We start from the raw sequence: 4,510 nt of genomic DNA, 5'->3' as shown, positions 1-4,510 counted from the left end.
TACTTAGTAGTTAGCTCTGCACTAGAATGCTAGTTATAGCTGCAAGAGTGAGAAGAGAGCTGCAAAGCTCTGCTGACTTGCAGCCATTCATTTTCGACTTGAACTTTTGGCATCGATCGCTTTTAACAACAATCATGGGCGATCATTACCCACTCTTCGAGTTTCCCTGTGATTCTGGATTCTGCATGTAGCAAAATTAAAAATGTTCATCATGATCAATGTGTGTATAAAAGCTAGCTTTATGTTATGTAGCTTTGGCACCTCTACCGAGGCATCAGCACCCGTGGTGCTTTCATTATACGTAGTGTGGTTTAATTCCACGCTTTAAATCTGCATACATGTATTTACATTACTTAGCTTGTGTCCACTCATGCAGGTCCGTCTGTACTGGATATATTCCGTACACTGGTTCCGCCACCTCCGTATCTCCATAGAAACCGTTTCAGAAGGCCCCTCCGACCTCACGTCCTCTCTAACCTTTCAGCAATCCATCACTATCACTGTGGGGGAGTTTGCAGGAGTCCTTCCCGACTATCATAAGCCAGATATACTGGAGCTCATCAACTCTTATGCACCTCAGGACACTCAAAACAGGTGAGAATGATATTATACAGCAGTTGCTTCATTTAGCTATTTGTGTACATGTACCTGTCATAAACACTGTTTGTACATGTACGTGTTCTCTGATTCTGGTGCCTTCGTGAATCCTGTTTATAGCAGTAACCTTTGAGTAGACTATGATATTATGTTATACTTATTGTCCGTACATCAGAATTTATGGCAGTAAACCTCCGAGGATGAGGGCGAAGCTCCGAGGCCAAGGATGGTTTACGTTTGCCATAAATTCAAATGTAGTGGACAGTAAGTGTTATATACCCACTTGAATGAAAAGTACTTGTTACCTAAGCTACCTTACCTTGGATACAACTAGCTAACAGTCTCAAAAACTATTGAGGCAAAAAGGTTGTGCGTATAGCTTTTAGCCAGTGCTAAGCTTCTAGCTCTACGCACTAACTTGTCAATGTCCAAGCAGTGAGCCCCACCCATCCTCCAGCCTTCCTGGTGTTTAGTGAGCCCCACCCATCTGTCCTGCCTTTGTCAACAAGTGTCTAGCTTCTTTTTGGCTGTGTAGATCTAGTATAAAATCAGTGCGCCCTCAAGGCAAGGGAGTTTATGAGGAATGTGCTCCAGGCTAGGGCTAGGGTTTATGGTAGTTAAACCCCAGCCAGTTGCTATGATACAGACCCCAAGTGGGGAATATCATAGAGGATGATCTGCTTATAATTATGTGACCATGCACAATAGACTGCATGCATTACTAAGTGTTTATGCTTCCATAATTGTACTCTCTCCTTTATTATGCAGCCCCATGTTGACTACCTCCCTGGTCAAGTGTTTTAGGGCGGTGGCTGACACCTGTCACGCATCAGTGCTGGAGACTGCGTTCCCAGGGCAACTGTTTGCCTCCCTCGTCCAATTGCTCCTCATTCGAGAGCCCAGCACACAGCTGGATGTGGCCCTACTCTGGCATCGTCTCGTAGATCACTATGCCAACAAGGACAAGATTCCTCTCAACACGTACGTGCGTGCGTGTGTGTGTGTGTGTGCGTGCGTGCGTGCGTGCGTGCGTGCGTGTGTGTTCAGTGGGCGTACTAGATTTTATTTGTCAGTTATACAGGTCCATTTTGTCTTAGCTTTCACTACATGTATGTATACAATCATGTGCAGTGCTTACAGCTACATGTACGTTTATTTATACCCTCCCCTTGTGCAGTGATTGGGTGAGTCTGGAGGCTGTAGGGCTCTCACTGGGTGTGGTTTTGAAAAGGTTCCTCTCTAAAACAGCCAACTCTCTCTTCACCAATCTCCTGGAACTGACCAAAGCTATCTGCACTAGCCCTGCTAACACACTCGCTTTCTACCAACTCGTATTTCTCCTGACACTGGAATTCTCTTATCAAGGGCTCTCGGATATACTGGTCTTCCTACACCAGCTGCAAGAGCTTGCTGTGAAGGAGAAAGGCCTTGAGGCACATCACAGAGTGGTGCTACATGCTACAGTGGCAGGTGTGCTGCATCTAGCGTCCAAGATCAGTCGAAATGAGGTACTCAAGACGACGCACATTGATGGAGTGATTGCTAAGAGGAGGGAGACAGCTCCAAAGGCTATGGTGGGACATTCTTCTAGAGGGGTGAGTGTGTGTGTATGGGGGGGGCAGTCTTCTAAAGGGTGAGCAGGGTGTCATACAGGGGAGGGGGAAGGGGGATATCCCCCTCTAGCTCCAATCCTCCCTCCCCTAAAATTTACATTTAGGTACTAGTCGGGGTCTATAGCTGGCAATTTTACATACTAACAGCAAGAGTTCATGATAAAGGTCTATTGTGAACTCTTGCTAACTAATAACAGTTGACCTTTTTTTAGCTCTAGTCACTTTTCTTATTACCCTCTCTATTTCAAAATCCTGTATGACACCCTGGTGAGTATGGGGCAGTCTTGTACATGTGTGGGGGGACGGTATTGAGGTTGAGTACCGTATATCTTCTAATTTATCGGACAGCAAAAAATAATTATTTTGGAAATTGTCTGGGTATAATTGGAACAGATCATGCGAAGTGTCCGGAATAATTAGAACAAGCAAGCAGCTGCATGCAAGCTAGCTAAGTTTAATAGAACAGTGTGTGACTGAATAGTTGCACTAGCTATCTAAAACTAGCTACTCAAGCTATCTAACTGCAGCACTCTAAGTCTTACTTGCCGTCTATGAATGTAACTCAAGATATTGTCCGGATATTTAGAACGAATGTAATATTAAAGCACTGGAGTGTCCGTTGTATTAGAAGTTGTGTTAGAACAGCAAAAATTGCCCAAAAGAGTGTCCGGGGTAATTAGAAGTGTCCGATAAATTAGAAGATATATGGTATACCTACCAGGTTCGAGGTTCCTGAATGGCAGGAGTTGAGAAGAATGTTTTTATAAAAATCATAATTATTTTGCTTTTTTGACCCTTTACCCACAATTTGGTAACGATCATCACATGTATATACTAATTACAATGTTGTTTACACGAGAGTAGATCTTTACCAAATGCATTATTTTGTTTTCCTTTTTACCTTCTAGAGTGGTAGTAAGAAGAAGTGCAGTCATCTAGACATGTAGGAGAAGCTGCTCAAGAGATCTCAAATCATGGACCCGGGTGTCATGGCTGAGCTGGAGTGAGAATTGGAACTGGCCAACAGCAAGGCAGATGTGAGTAGTTTTAAATTAGCATGTACGCAAGCACACTGTTTCTGTGGTACATGTATATGAGACTAGTCTTACAGGTTGCAGTAGATTTGTTGTGTCATATCCGCGAGGTACCGGTTAAGCAGATGTTACATGTACGTACGTGCCCATTCATATCTCTCACGCTAGAGGTTAGGGGTCACGTACGTGACTGCGATTAGGGTTTAAGGAGAGTACGGAAAGAGGGGCCCCTGTGATTAGCAGTATAAAGAACCTCATTTAGCCCCTCCCCCCCTAATCGAAACTATAAGTGAGAGGCATGCATTAGCACATCGCAGTTTGCAACACTCGTTATTATTAGTGAGTTTTTTCATGATTTTAGTCTATTTATCATCTGTTGGTTTAAGTTACCGTAATGCCGGTTTATCATGTTTTCCTGTTCCTTTGCACAGTTTGTGTGTGTTATGTCACTGTGATCGACCCACCCCATGCTGGAGGTTGATGTGAGTTGAGACTGAGAATGATGCCCTGTCAGTAATGAACCAGAACACTCACTCATACCTTCAAGAAGTTTAGGTAAGAAATAATATTATGTTTACCAAAGTTGTGGTTAAAGAGTTTATAATACTGTAGGACTGGAAATATTTCGTATTTTAAATATTCATACAGCCACGTTGAGCCTATTGCTGTAGAATAGTTTTGTAGTTTTATTTTTCGTACAGTGTATGATGCTCTACAGTACGAATATACGAACATTTTCACCATACAACCTCTACTTATACGGTATGTCACAAATACTCACTATTGTCAGGGTTTCAAGCAGGATTTTTAGCTAAGGGGGGAAATGACGACGGCCGTACGTTGTTGAACATTTGGGGGGGGGTTCGGGGGGCAGCAACCGGAAAAATTTGGCGGAATGATTGTCTAACGTGCAATTTGGGGGTTTTGTGCTTAAAACTATTCAGTCTAGTTCCTTACTGCATTGTACACCTTCAACTCACCTGAAAAAACATTTTTTTAAGCAAAATAGAAAAGGTACTCAAATTGACCTCTAGTGTGTGTACAGAGCTTATGGTCCCACTAAGTACATGCACTGCTTGTGGTCCCACTATGTACATGCACTGCCTATGGTCCCACTATGTACATGCACTGCTTATGGTCCCACTATGTACATGCACTGCTTATGGCCCCAATATGTACATGCACTGCTTATGGTCCCACTATGTACATGCACTGCTTATGGTCCCACTATGTACATGCATTGCTTATGGTCCCACTATGTACATG

The 4,510-nt window shown here is 43.3% G+C and overlaps 1 long non-coding RNA gene across 1 annotated transcript; it reads left to right on the top strand.

Moving 5' to 3' along the window:
* The first annotated feature begins 1,887 nt into the window (after nt 1-1,887).
* Nucleotides 1,888-4,072, top strand: LOC135339248 (uncharacterized). The gene is made up of 3 exons (XR_010395959.1): nt 1,888-2,192; nt 3,119-3,247; nt 3,676-4,072. It is a non-coding gene; the product is annotated as an uncharacterized LOC135339248 (long non-coding RNA).
* Nucleotides 4,073-4,510: the final 438 nt, after the last annotated feature.

Source organism: Halichondria panicea, chromosome 7, assembly GCF_963675165.1.
Source record: "Halichondria panicea chromosome 7, odHalPani1.1, whole genome shotgun sequence".
In the NCBI taxonomy this organism is placed as follows: domain Eukaryota; kingdom Metazoa; phylum Porifera; class Demospongiae; order Suberitida; family Halichondriidae; genus Halichondria; species Halichondria panicea.
Note: the sequence above shows the minus strand (reverse complement) of the source record. Positions and strands in the feature narration are given on the sequence as shown.